Source organism: Choloepus didactylus, chromosome 1, assembly GCF_015220235.1.
Source record: "Choloepus didactylus isolate mChoDid1 chromosome 1, mChoDid1.pri, whole genome shotgun sequence".
Classification (NCBI taxonomy): Eukaryota; Metazoa; Chordata; class Mammalia; order Pilosa; family Megalonychidae; genus Choloepus; species Choloepus didactylus.
In genome coordinates, this window is record NC_051307.1 from 73,418,157 (window position 1) to 73,433,700 (window position 15,544).

General features: G+C 37.8%; 1 protein-coding gene across 2 annotated transcripts in view; it reads left to right on the plus strand.

Annotated features, from left to right (window-relative positions):
* The first annotated feature begins 4,055 nt into the window (after nucleotides 1–4,055).
* Nucleotides 4,056–15,544, plus strand: part of HHLA2 (HERV-H LTR-associating 2) — a 56,253-nt gene continuing 44,764 nt past the window's right edge. The window contains exon 1 of one of the 2 annotated variants that reach the window (XM_037835170.1): nucleotides 4,056–4,488. The gene's annotated coding sequence lies outside the window, so the exon portion shown is untranslated. The remainder of the gene's footprint in view (nucleotides 4,489–15,544) is intronic. The other variant, XM_037835168.1, reaches the window with a different exon arrangement.

Here is a 15,544-nt window from a genome sequence, read left to right on the forward strand (position 1 = left end):
CTTTCCCTTAAAATATATGTATATTTCCCCCCACCCCCCATTAGGCTTGCTTTTTGCCTTTTGTGGATTCTTTACCCTTTTGAATGTGTTCTTGAAATTCATTGTTTCGCAATTTTTAAATATGGTAAGAACATTGTTGGGGGTTGGGGGGAGGTTGGAAGAGGAAAGGAGGGAAGGCAAGGAGATTGTTAGGATTAAAGGGTCTATATGTAGTCACCAACTCCTCCACCTCGTATTTCACAGGTAAAGAAATACTTTAAAGATTATCGTTTTTTCGAAATCATATTACCAGTAAATTTTGGAGCCAGAAGTCAAAACCTCACTCAGAGCCTGTGTTCTCACCTCAACTGCCTCCTGCTGAAACAACCATTGTTCCCTTGGTATTGACAAGGCTCAGGTGTTCCCACTATAAAAAAGCCTGCCACTCTGATAAGGGACTTTTTTCACTTACATCTAAATACAAAGGTTGCTGTGCCTAACGAACAAGATGCCAGGCTCTGTGCCAAAACCTGTTTTCAGCTCTTCAGAAGAACAAATGCTCTTCTTTTCTTAGACAAGTTGAAAGTGGTGCTTTTGTGCTCACATGATGTCTTTCATCAGAGGCTTTTCTCCTGTGAAAGGAGATTAAATTCAAAGTGGTTCCTGAAGTGTATGTGCACACTGATTGAATGGGCTCTGTGACTTGCGAGACAAGAACATCTTTAGATGGAGAATCTTCAAATATGGCTGAGAGAAGATGGCATCCTATAATATGGTATCTTAGTTTCCTGGATGTGACAACAAATACCACAAATTGGGTTGGCTTAAACAATGGGAATTCATTGGCTCATGGTTTTGAGGCTAGCAGAAGTCCTAAATTGAGGTGTAAGCAAGGCAATGATTTCTCCCTCAAGACTGTGGCATTCTGGAGCTGACTGCTGGTGATCCTTGGGTCCTTGGCTTTTCTGTCACACGATGATGTCTTCTCCTTTCTCTTCCAGGTTTCGTTGACTTCCAGCTTCTGCTCTTTCACATGGCTCTCTCTTCATAAAGCCTCCAGTAATAGGAGTAAGGCCCAACCTCATTCAGTTGGGCCATCCCTTATCTAAAAACAGAATCTTCAAAAGGCCCTATTTAGGATGTGTTCACACCCACAGGAATGGGATTAAGATTAAGGAAGCATTTTTTCCCTTTGGGGTACATAATTCAGCCTACTGAACATGAGAGGGGGAGTAATAGTTCCTTGTAGCTTAAGCATCTGCCCAGGCTCCATGTTTGAGTGCTTGCTTAGAGCTGTTAACCTCTCCTTTGCCACTTGACTCTTCTGCTGATGCTTCCAGCTAGTTGATACGTCCTGCAGAGGCAAGCACTTTGCCCTGACTGTGGCTCACTGCTGAGTGGATTTAAGCAATCCTTTAACCTCTGGCTTCAGTTTGCTTATCTGCCTGGTGGAAGGATGAAACTGGCTAGTACTCTAAGAGACTTTCTTTTTTTTTTTTTTTTTTAATTCAGTTTTATTGAAATATATTCACAAACCATACAGTCATCCATGGTATACAATCAACTGTTCACAGTATGATCATATAGTTATGCGTTCATCACTACAATCTATTTCTGAACATTTTCCTTACATCAGAAAGAATCAGAATAAGAACAAAAAATAAAAGTGAAAAGAGAATACCCAAACCATCCCCCCATCCCACCCTATTTGTCATTTAGTTTTTACTCCCATTTTTCTACTGATTTTTTTTCAATTTTTAAACTTTGTTTATCAAAAAATTAAAAACAAACAGGCAAACAACAACCAAAAAAACACCACAACATTTCAAACAAAGCAATGGATTAAGGAAAACAAATAACCTAAAATAACTACTTTGCTTCCAATATGTTCCTACCATACCCCAAGAAAATTAATAAACCATGTCCAAACAGAGGAGTAAGAAAAACAAATAATCTAAAATAACTACATTGCTTCCAACATGTTCCTACCATACCCCAAGAAAATTAACAACCCCTAAGAAAACAAAGGAATAAGAGAAAAAAAAAAACCTAAAATAACTCTATTGCTTCCAACATGATCTTACTATATCCAAGAAAGTTTACAAACCATAATCATTCCTGAGCATTCCCATAACATTGAGATTACCCTCCATAGTTTATCTGTTCTTATTAGATTATCATTCCCCCTCCACTAATTGGTATCTCTAGGTCCCCTACATTCTACAGTATAAAACATTGTACATTTTTCACAGAATTCACATTAGTGGTAACATACAATATCTCTCTTTTTGTGCCTGGCTTATTTTGCTCAGCATTATGTCTTTTTTTTTTTTTTTTTTTTTTTAATCTTCATTTTATTGAGATATATTCATATACCACGCAGTCATACAAAACAAATCGTACTTTCGATTGTTCACAGTACCATTACATAGTTGTACATTCATCACCCAAATCAATCCCTGACACCTTCATTAGCACACACACAAGAATAACAAGAATAATAATTAGAGTGAAAAAGAGCAATTGAAGTAAAAAAGAACACTGAGTACCTTTGTCTGTTTGTTTCCTTCCCCTATTTTTCTACTCATCCATCCATAAACTAGACAAAGTGGAGTGTGGTCCTTATGGCTTTCCCAATCCCCTTGTCACCCCTCATAAGCTACATTTTTATACAACTGTCTTCGAGATTCATGGGTTCTGGGTTGTAGTTTGATAGTTTCAGGTATCCACCACCAGCTACCCCAATTCTTTAGAACCTAAAAAGGGTTGTCTAAAGTGTGCGTAAGAGTGCCCACCAGAGTGACCTCTCGGCTCCTTTTGGATTCTCTCTGCCACTGAAGCTTATTTCATTTCCTTTCACATCCCCCTTTTGGTCAAGAAGATGTTCTCCGTCCCACGATGCCAGGTCTACATTCCTCCCCGGGAGTCATATTCCACGTTGCCAGGGAGATTCACTCCCCTGGGTGTCTGATCCCACGTAGAGGGGAGGGCAGTGATTTCACCTTTCAAGTTGGCTTAGCTAGAGAGACAGGGCCACATCTGAGCAACAAAGAGGCATTCGGGAGGAGGCTCTCTAAGAGACTTTCTACTTTCATGATTCTAACCTGTTTGGGTAGGTGGGGCTAGTAGATGAACTACAATGATTTATTTTTTATGGTTGGAAACTTCCCTTCTGGAAATTAAGGGGGATTTTCTGTGAGATGATAACCCTCTACCAGACAATACAGGTGATTTATACCTTAGAGGAGTAATTAAAGCAATTAAGTATTATTAGCACACATATAGTTTGCATTAAATCTTTTTTATTAGAAAATTTAGGAGAATTTGAAGTTTAATTGATATTTGGCCCAGCTTTAAGTTCTATTTACCAAATGAGAGACAGCTAGTCTTATCCATTTTGAATGTTATGAACAGACCTGTATCAGCTTGTTTACATGGGAGAAAAGAGTCTTGATGCTTCTTCAAAATTTTTGGAAATTACCTCAGCTGGCAGCTGGATTTATGCTATTTTTAAAGGGCATATAATAAGCATAAGTGGAATTATATGGTAGTTTTCTTAACCTTGGTTGTTTGTTTTTAAAGGAGAATGCTATGCCTTGCATTTTCTTTTTCTCTTGATTTTCAAATATCTATCTATCTCTTAAAACCACCTCCATTCAAAAGCCTGATCTATTTGTGTGTTTTGCATGTGGTTGATGTTTATTTGGGTAATCTGAGGTAGCAGAAGAGGCATATATTTAATCATCTAACCTTTACCATAAGGAACACTTGAAATGTCAGCATTTTATTTTAGGAACAGGTGAGCTATTGCATAAGGATTCATTTATTTATTTACACCCTGCATCTTTCTGAAAAGGAATTGGAATCAGCTCAGAACAGCTTACAAAACAGGATAAAATAATAACAAGGAAAAAGAAAAAGAGAGACTAAAGAGGAAATGGTAAATATTCTTACCAGAAGAGTCAGCAGAGTTGCTTTATGTTCTATCAATTTGTCTCTAAGATTTTTGGAAATGGGGCAAGGTGAGAAATAAAATACACAATACTTAATATTCAAAAGGAGGGAACAAGTTTTTCTGGTTCGAAACTGAGATCTCTCATAGAGAACATTATGTAAGGGATCTTAGTTTAATCCATTCAACAAATATTTAAGCACTTATTATAGAGCCAGATACTATGTCAGGGACAGGGGAAACTACATGATTATGATTGCTGTTCTCGGGAAGCTCACGGGCTAGCAGGCAGGGTAAAATTAAACCTACTGATATAACTGCTTATACTTTTTTTCCTTTGTATTAGCTACCAAAGCAGTCAAGTTCTTAAATTTGCTTAAATGTCTCTGGCTCAGAATTCTTCCCCGTCCTTCCCTGACTCTCCAATCTGAGACCTGAAGAGTAGGCATCAACTAGATTAAGAGAACAGGAGGAGAAACAGCTGAGCCTGTTGGAAAACCTGAAGAGAGACGCCATGCCTGGGATGAGAGCGGGACAGGAGACTGGAGAGGCAGACGGTGAGCATAATGGCCAGGTCAGCAGTTTCCAATGCTTATGTGTGACTAAGCTTTCCTTCATCAAAGTAAAAATGAGAAATGTTGCCCATTTATTTTTAAAGCACTATGCTTAATAAATTGCATACTACTTTAAGTCCTTTTTTTTCTCCAGATAAAACTTGGCAGCATTATGTCAGTTCCCAAAAACCTTTTTTGGGGTTTTAACTGGTCCATGAAATCCCAAAAGCAGAGACATACTACACTAGATAGGACCCTCAACAAATATGAAGGACAGTTTTACATGTCTAGAGAGACATGAAGATAGTAAAGTTTTCCAGTTGAAGCATGTTTCAGTGCCAGAATTTTCTCATGGGACTAAGGTAATGTCTTCTAAGCACATAGCCATGGCTGCCTGGAACAATTATTCAGGTTGAACCAGGTACTAGGGCAGCAGGCTCAGGGGAGGAGTAGAGGCTGGAAATCCAGTTCTGGTTGCTCTCACCTAATCGTGCACCCTGCTGGTGTAGGACAGGGTCTGCCTGGAAGGAGAGACCCTTTTTCAATTTCCTAGGAGGATACTATGTGGTCAGTGGCAGCTCACATCACCTTTCCAGTGGTCTAGCTTGATCCAAGGATAGAATTTTCCAAGCCTGTGGGAATGGATAAATGGCATGCAATTAGGATCTCTGTGACATTCTTTTGGCCAGTGTGTTTAATTTTTTTTTTAAATAAATGGAACTGTTCTACAATACTCTCTAGTAGGGGTCTAGAGTACCAGCTGTTTCTGATTAAAAATGGATCCATATGTTTTTAGAAATTAAGCTGGCAAGTGGAAGGGTGAGTAGCAGTGAGGGAAGAAGTCACTGAGGCAGGTACTTGATCATTTTATGTAATAGAGCATGAGTTTACCAATATATCCTGCCGAGAAATGTCCTTGAGAGAATGAAATAGTCTGATACAGGGAGCTTGTTCCTTGAGGAGAATATTAGCTCTAGTTATAGCCAATTTTGAATTTAGTTCTTATTGGAGCAAAGTTTTTCTTAAGACCTCGTTATAAAGCAAAGTAGAGAAAGATCTGGCCAAAAGCTTTTCAGAGAAGGCGTAGCCATCATCAATGGCCGTAGAAAGTCAGCTGAAAGATCTACTTTGACAACCTCAGTCTCCTACACGTACCAACCAGGACAAATTAGCTGAAAAATGCAGTCATGGGTTATGGGTAAATTTACCCATTCTATGGAGTTCTTTTATAATTGGCCAATTATGTTGGAGACTATATTGAAACAATGACTTTGCTTAGTTAATGTTTAGTCTGTTTCCTGGCAATCTGCAATTACCCAAGTTATTTCTTCTTTCCAACTTCTTTTTCTTTATATTATATTAATTCATAGTCATAGAAAAAAAAACAGAACAAAATGCCATCTATAACCCTATCATTTTGAGAAATGGCACTAACTTTTTTTCATGCTGTCAAATATTTTCTACCCACATACATTTGTCCTTGTATATGTTTAAGGAAGATGTCAGCTGTGGTGACTCTGCCTCTTAAGATCTATCTCAGATCAGTTTGTACTCCCACCCAAAGTCATGTGGGAAATTTAATGTACTCTCTAAGATTTCCCTAATTTCTTAGGGATTCATTTGCCCTTGTCAACCTGTTTTCATTTCTCTCTGCATCTTGTAATGTTTCCTTAACTCCACTTGGCCCTTGGGCATCCTCCTATTTCCCCAACCCCAAACTCCTGTGTGTTTTTTATTCACTGTGCCTTGGGACAATACCTTCATAAAGTGGTTGGATGGGGATTTAGGACCTGTGGGGGCTGGATGGTAAAGAGACAAAAGAAATTTAAAAGAAAATCTGCTAGCTAATAAAATAATGTTTTTTAGCCCCCTATAATGTGCTTAAAAACGAAAGAATGAAATCATGCTATATTCATGTTGACACACACATAACAATTAACTATTTTGTTGAGGACAGATTTAAGCTAATTTGGCCATTTTGCAAGCCTCGGGTTCCTTTTCATAGATATCTGTTGTTTCCAATGATTAGATTACATGTGAGGGCACTCACATCTTTCTACTAAATGGGCTGTCTCAGAATGAATTTGGCTGAGCATACCATGGCAGCCATGAAAACACTCAGGTCTCCTATTTTGGGGCGCATAACTGATGACAGTGCCAGCTGTCACTCTTCTGGATTTACAGCCTCACCCATGTTGAGGTGACCCCTTGGATGGGTGACTTTGGCTCATGGACTCCCCAAAAGTTCTGGCTGAAACTTTCTTGGAACCCCGCTGCAGTCTGAGACGCTTCCCACTCAGTCTTCCTTCCTTCCCCATCTCCTTCACAAGTGTCAGACTTTCATAGCAGTCTGAAGGTTCTTCCTGCCTTCTCTAGCCCCCTCCTCTTTTCCTTCATGGATGTTTCCGCCAATAAATCTGCAATAATCCTGTCTTGGATCTACTTCACAGAAAGAGACAATTTTTTTTTTAATTGTGTTAACATATATATCATAAAATTTGCCATTTTAACCTTTTTAAGTGTAAAATTCAGCAACATCAATTATACTCACTATAGTGTGCTACCATTGCCACCATCCATTACGAACATTTTTCATCAACCCAGACAGAAACTCTGTACCCATTAAGCAATTAATCTCCCCATTTCCCCTGCCTCCCACTTCCCCCTCCCAAAAAAAGTTACATGGGGCAGGAGGATGAGCATTGAGTTTGGACAGCAACAGCAGTCTGGGGGCAGAAGAGGCCATATTTCTGGGGATTAGAAGTCTAAAACGTATAGCCGGTACAAGAAAACCTACTCAATGTACATCTACCAGGTGTTGATGTAGGTGTATGCCAACACCAGCCTGTCTTCCAAGGCCATGAACATCATGAATGCCATTGTGAATGACGTGTTTGAGCAACTGGCTGGAGAGGCAGCCCAGTTGGCCAAACCATACTGACTTCCAGGGAAGTCTGGACAGCTGTTCATCTGTTGCTACCTGGGGAGCTGACCAAGCATGCTGTGTCCAGAGGCACCAAGTAGATTAGCTTCAGATAACCCAGGCCTTAACATAAAAAAAAGAATGAACTGCTTTAAAAAAAAAAAAAAAAAAAAGTTGCTTTTGATTTCATCTCTATCTTCCATGATAGGAGTTTTCCTCAGATTTCTGGCAATTACTGAATGTCTGCTAAATATTAAGAATGGGAAATCTAAAAAACTCATGGAGACTAGGAGAGCTCAGGCTGGTGGTGGGATGGGGTCTGTGTATTCTGCATTAGGCATGCACTTGATCATTTAATGCTAACCCTTCCCCTAACTCTGATCTATGTCCGGATCATCAATCCAGTGATCCTTGTCTTCAGTTTCTTCAAAGAACAAAGCTCTGAATTTCTTGAGTTGAGAGGGGCCCTTCCTCAGTGATGTGGAGTAGAGGAAGGAACCTGGGGGGTTTGGGGAGGGGTTCTAACTTTTTAAAATAGTATAACAGAATTGAAATATATATATATATATATATATATATATATATTTGACCACTGATAGCTTTGAAGTCCCACCTCTCCCTTCCCTTTCTGCCCATATTTGGACAAGATGACAAGAAAGCTTGTTCCCTGCCTCCCTTGGTGAAACCCCCTAAACAAGATAAAAATCACCACTCACACCCGTTCCCTGACGTCACTAAAGCCAATTCCAGACCAGCTTAGGTGCTATTCTGCTCTCCCCAGAAAGTAACAATTTTCTCATAACTCTTGGTGTGTGCATGTGTGTCATCACACACACATACCTCTTTGTGTGTGCACAGGCGGATGTCATCTGGACATCCCACCTATTAAGTGGGAGAGGGCCCATCCTTCCTGCGTTAGATGCTAATAACAAATAACATAAATCTTTCTTATTTTAGTCTGCCTTTTAAGCACTCTGTGGTATAAATTGGTTAGTGCTCACATTTTCCCAGTACTAGCTAGAGATCAGTTTTCTTGGGTCTACTAAGTCAATAACTACTTTTCCATCTTTCCCTAGCTTCCAAAATTTTGCTGACTTGTTTTTCTCTCCTGTTTTTATCTGCCATGTATCCTTGTCTTAAAAAAAATTCCTTCCCTAAATTTTTATTGGTTTAGAGAGGCAAGAAATAAAATTAGAAACATATGTTAAAGCTGCTGTCTTAATCCACCCACAAGGCATGGGTGGTGGGGCTTGTTCCTTAACACTTTGACAGGGAGTATTTTTCTATTTATTGCTAAATTCCTGAAATGCATACTACATTTAGTTTTAATTACTCTGACAACTCAGATTATCCAGATTATTGGATTCTGATCCAATCTGCTGTTCATATGTCTAAAAACCTAAAGTACAATTTCAGATTTGTGGCGGATTCTTAGATTCAGCCATTTGATTACACTAACTTTACTTCCTATTTTTAGTAGCACTGCATTATAATGCAGACAGGAAGCTTCTAGCAACATTACAGAAATGAAATGAAAATGAATTACCTGTACCTATCTCTACTCCATTTGTGTGAGGGAAATGGAAAGATAATCAATTGATGCGTTGCTTTTTTCATCTGCCCTTCTTTGTTGTGAAAATTTGATCCATCTTTTGAAGAAATTTGGTAATGATTTATAATTCTTGATATACACCAGAATTAAATTAGGATCTTACGATGCAGTTGTTTATTTGAAAACAACGATTTCATCATTTGGTAACCTGCTTTATTTTCACTGTTGATCTATAGTTTGGTGAAACTTATTAAAAAACATATTTCAAAGTTTATTTTCACAATAAAAGCATATAGATGAACAATAGCAACACTACAAACACACACACCCATATATTTTAGATTCCTAGTCTCCACTCTTAAAAGTCATTGTGCCTGGTTAAATTTATTATGTACATTTTAAATTATCTATGTGAATATAAGCATGTACATGAATGTTGGAGGTTTATCAGATAATTGCCAACCTCTCATGAGGTGCCTTCAGTACTCAAAATTATTGCCTGCTCTCTCTGCCCCAAAGGAAACCACTTTCCTAACTTTTATGGTAATCTTTTCTTTGACTTTCTTTATAGTTTTACTAAGTATTCATCCCTAAACACTGTGATTTAGTTTTGCTCATTTTTAGGAATTTTAGGCCACTGAAATCTTTCCATACACAAGCTTACTCATTGCTTTCTATTTGTCCAATCTATTGTTTGTTGGATTTTTTTCCTTCCTGCAAAATTTCCTTCTTTCTAGGTTTCACTCTGAATTTCAGTGGTTAAACTAGAGATTAGGCATGGATATTTGATTCTCAAAGCTTTATGTTAATGTATTTTACCCTCTTCATTGGCAGTGCAAGGAACTTAGAATACTTTCTTTGTGCCTCTTCTCAACTTTTAAGCCGTTATTATTATGCACTTTAATTCTATCTGTAGTTTAGACCCTTTATTAGTCAGTGTTCTCCAGGGAAAAAGAACTGACAGGATATATTTATATATATAATGTAAATATTATGAGATTTATTATAGGAATTAGTTCATGTGACTGTGAGATTGGCAAGTCCGAATTCCACAGGGTGGGTTGCAGTTGGGTATTGTGATGAAGGTTTCAATGAATTCCCCAGGAGAAGGTGGCTGGCTCAAGTAGAGATGGGAATTATTTCTGACTGCTGAAAGTTCTCCCTTTAAGGCCTTCAACTGATTGGACGAGACTTCTTTCATTGCTGAAGACAATCTCGTTTGTTGATTGTATGTGTCATCCGTCTTAGAAGCAATTAACTAACTGATTTAAATCCACCAAATATCCTCATAATAACAATTGGGCCAGTGCTTGCTTCGACCAAACCACTGGACACCATAACCTAGTCAAACTGACACATTGACTTAACCATTACAAACCCTTGTGTTTGTACCTTGTGTTACTATTGTAATTATTATTTGCAGTCTACTTATTTAAATTTGCCCCAATATTTACCTTTTCATTGTTCTTCATTCCTTCCCGCCTCTGAGCTTCCATTTGGTATAATTTTTCTTCTGCCTGAAGAACACGCCTTTAATATTTCTTTTTGTTCATATCTACTGGTTAGATTCTGTTTTCTGCATCTGAAACTTATTTATTTCACTTAATTCTTGAAATATATTTTTGCTGGGCTTATAATTCTGGGTTGGGAGTTATTTTCTTTCAGCACATTGAAGAAATTCTTTGTCTTCTGGCTTCTATAACCTTGGTTTAAAAGTAAGCTATTTGCTTGATTGTTGTACTTTTGAAGGCAAAATGCCTCTTTTTTTCCTTCTGATTTAAGTTTTCCTGCTTCTTTTGTTTGTAAAGTCCTACCATGAAGTATCTGACTGTTTTCTCTTTATTTATCCTATTTGTGTTTTGTAGGGATTCTTAAATCTGTAAATTAATGTTTTTCAGTTTTGGAAAATTCTCAGCCATTATTTCTTCAAATATTTCTTCTTCTCTATTCTCTTTTTTCTTTACCTGGAATTTAACTTAAACATATTTTAAACATTCTCATTGTATCTTCTGTTTCTTACCTTTTTTCCTAATATTTCCATCCTTTTGTCTCTCTGTGTTTCACTCTGGATTGCTCCTTAAGACAAATATTTCAGGCTACTAATTCTTTTCAGTTGTCTAATTAGCTGTTAATCTGTTAAATTATTAATTTCAGCTATTATTTCTCAGTTGTTTTTCTTTTGTTAGATCCTTTTGTATGGTTTTCAGTTTTCTGCCAGAACTCTCTATCTTGTCTTGTCTCCTTGAACAAAATAAATCTTATTTTAAAGTCTTTTTCTAAAAACTTTAACATCTGGAGTGCTTGTTTATTCTATTTTCAGTTATTTCTGTCTGTCTGTTTGCTATCTTGTCTCTGGGTGACTGGTTATTTTTTATTGTGTGCTAGACATTGTATTTACTAAAAGTTTTGTGGAAATAATTTTCAGCTTGAGATAATATCTTCTGCCAAAGAAGATTTATGTTTTGTTTTGATAGTCTACTGTTGCACTCTGGAATCAGATTAATGAAATTTCATCTATGCAGCATGTAAGAGGGCTCTAACTCTACACAAAAGATGGTGGTAACTCTTAAATGAAACTAATGCTTAAGAAGAACCTCCTGTGTTAAGTGGGAGATATACAATCAGATTGCAATATGATCTGTGCTGAGTATATATTTAATACTTACTTTTTATCATGTAGCATTTTCAGTGCTTTCCAAATATTAAGGAAACACTGATGATAATGATTCTGAGGTGGATATTATTATTAACTAATTTATAGATATGAAACTGAGACAGAGAGAACTGTAAATGGAAGATCAGGGCTTTGAATCCAGGTATTCTGAATTGTAGTAATATAATAGAGTGAGAACATTCCTTGGAGAGGGGGAGGCAGTTTACACCAATTCCAGTGAACTCCCTTAGCTCAGTTCCTGGCTGCTTTGAATGTATTGAACCAGAAGGCAAGAATTATTCATAGGATTATTTAACTCAAATTTTCTTCCCCAGGTAAGATTTGTGAATGGGCACCAGGCTAATTTGGAGAAGTTGATTTGGTAAGAGATGTTGTTGAGGTGAATTTATACTTTGGGTACTATATTATTCTAGGACATGGTAAATTTTGGCATTATGTGTGGGTATCAGTTAGAAGTGGCATTTTTTACTTTAATGATTAGAAATCTAAAAATCTATTTTCTGTATCACTTCAGTAGAGGTGCTGGGGTTGTTTGGGAGAAGATTACAATAGGATTTATGTAGGGGAGGGGACTTACTGAGAGAGACCCTGATTTGGGTAGGCCCATTACTGTGGTTCAGAATTGGAAGGAAGCAGAATGGTGGGTTAAATGTGGGGTCTCTGCAGATTCTCTGCATCAAGAGCAGTGAGTATGGAGAAAACACATCTTAGAACTTGGAATTTTTATTTGCTTTGTGTGAAGGTTTGCTTATTGTTATTCTCTTCACTATGACTTCTTGGACTCCTTTAGCAAAAAGCTAAGTTAGGAAGAAAAAAAACCATGTACCACAGGAGAAACTTGACCTCAATAAATGAAGATCATTAGGTTCAATTGCTACATTCGCAGCCTGTTAGGGCTGCCGTGGCAGAAAATGCCATAGGAGCTTTCTCACAAACACAAGAAAAAACTTGTTTCCCAGGTAACCTGAGAAAAAATGACCTAACCTCTGACCAGATGGTCAGCCCACATGACCTTGGAGGGAAAGATTATCTTAAAAAGAAAGATGTCTTCAAATATTTTTAAAGTTATCTTAAAGAAAATAACCAGAGTGTGAGGTATGAAGCTGATCCTACAGGGGGATTTTATTAGTCAGGATTCCTGGTTGCAAGTGACAAAAACCAGATTGAAACCAGTGTAATCAGAGCCTCAAGACAGGAAAAGAGGAAAGAATTGTGTCTTTGGCTTGACTACATTGCTTATTGGTATAAATTCACTCTTGGTGGAATTGGGGAGGAGGCGAAAATGGTTTCACCATGCCTAAACATTAACTCCCTGTGAAGATGTGCTTCTCCCTTGTGGCTAGGAAGAGACACACAAGCAATTGCATTCTTCCTAGATTTAGTCAGGCCTGGGTCAGGTGTTGTATTAGTTATCTATTGCTGTGTAACAAATCACTGTCCTCCCCCCACCCCCAAATTCAACAGCTTAAAAAAAACATACATTTATCATCTCACACAGTTTCTGAGGGTTAAAAATCTGGTAGCAGCTTAGCTACACTGTTTTGGTTCAGGGTCTCTCCTGGGGTTGACATTTAAGGTGTTGGCTGCAACTACAGTTATCTGAAGGGCCTGGAGGAACCATTTCCAATCTTATTCATGTGGCTTTTGATAGAAGGCTTCAGTTCCTTGCCACATAGGTATCACCATGGTGCTGCTTGTACAAAACGGCATCTGGCTTCCCCAGAGCAAGTGATCGGAGAGTGAGAAAAAACAAAGTGGAAGCCACGGTGCCTTTTACAATCTAATCTCAGAAGTTACATATCATTTCTTTGGTATTTTGCTGGTTACAGAGACCAACCCTGAATTATCAGGAGTGGGAGGGATCATTAGGGACCATCTTAGAGGCTGGTGGTAGGCAGAATTTTATCCCTTGTATTCACAGTATGTATATTCCCTCCCCTTGAGTGTATGCTGGGACTATGAATATGACTGTATAGTCACTCCTTTGATTAGATTCCATTATATAATAAAGGCGAAGGGATATTACATACATTATTCAGGTCCTAAATCAGTTGATTTTGAATTAATCAAAAGAGAGAGTATGCTGGGTGGGCTGACCTGGTCAGGTGAGCCCTTTAACAGAGGTTCTAGAGGTCAGAGACTAGAAGTCACAGAGATACTTTCCTGTTGGCCTTGAAGAAGTAAACTGCAACATTACCGAGGGCACCATGTGCTAAGGGACAATGGGTGTCCTCTAATTGCTGAGGGTCTCAGTCCTATAGCTGCAAAGAACGGAGTTCTGCCAAAAACCAGTGAGCTTGGAAGTGGACCCCAAACATGGATGGGATTGGAGATGAGAAACTGACACCTGATTGCCACCCTGTGAAACCCTAAGCAGAGGACCCAGTTAAGCTTGCTTGGACTTCTGACCCACAGAAATTGTGAGTTAATAGATGAGTGTTGTTTTAAGCTGTGAAATTTGTGGTGATTTGTTATGAAGCATAGAAAACTAACATAGGTGCCTACCTGCCCAAGGTAAGGGATAGAAGAGGGTCATCTCTGTCAATCTCTCCTCAAACATATAAGTTAGGGGGAAGTTCCCCAAGAAAAGAGAGGTGCTGTTAGGAGAACAAAGGGTATGGCAAAGGCTGCTGGGCAAATCTAACTATAGATACCACAATTTATTATAGTATTTAAAAAGCTGGGACCTTAACCATTTCAAGGGTGTGAGTCATCAAGCAAAGAATATTCTCCACTGATGTATAAAACATTGTTTTCAAAATGTGGTTTGTGTGCAACCTGTGATGGAACTCTCTGGAGTGTTTATTAAAGCACAGATTCCTTTGCTCCATGTGTATTGATTAAATCTCTGTGGGCTATAGCTTTTGGTTATACATTATTATCATTTATCATGTCATACAGCTTTTTATTTTGAAGATTTTTGAAATCAGAAAAGAGAGGGAAATGTATAATGAACACTTGCATGCCTTTCACCAAGATTCATTAATTGTTAATATTTTACTCTATTTTCTTCATACACATTTATGTATATAATATTGCTGAATCACTTGAAATTAAGTTAGAGACATCATGCGACATCATGCAACTTCATCCCTAAAGACTTTGGTACATATCTCCTACAAACAGAATTATCCCATATAATCACATAACTTTATCACACTGAAGAAATGAAGCATTGATGTATTATCTAATGGACAGTCTATTTTTTCCCAATAGTTGTCAAAATGCCCTTTATAGTATTGCATTTCAAAATTCAATCCTTGCACCAGCAGCACAGGTAGGCATTGCCGCCTTTGAACAAGAGCCCAGCAATTCATATGCGCATCATCTTCAGAAGCCCTGTAGCAATTTTTTGATCCAAGGTCTAATCAAGGATCATGTCGCATTTGGTTATCAATGATTTCTTTTTTTTTTCAGGATCTTTGAACTAGAATAGTCCTGTGATTTTTTTCTATCCTTTTCTTTTCTCTTCCTCTGTTCCCTTCCTCCTTATATCCCTTCCTCTCCATCTCCCTTAACAAAAATGATGTGAAAATTAAATTCCTCCCACACTTTTGAATCTAACAACAGAAAAACATATAAAGCCTTAATGAGTGACACAAGCAAGAAGTAGAGGAATGTAGTGGTAAGAAAGATCATTAGGAGTTGATGGTGGTTTCATGAAAAAGGTAGCACATCTGTGGATCTTGAAATCATAGACCTGACAAGGAAGGAAAACAACTTGTTGACATAAGCATGATGCATTTGGGAAACCAAGTTAGTCAATTTCTCTAAAATAGCTAGTTGAAGATTCAAAGGATATCTGTTTTGAAAGATAAGTTGGAGCTAAGGAGTTCGATTCATAAGGAATCATAAATCTTATTTTAAAATAATTTTCTGACTTTAATAAACTTCAATATGTAGTTATTTA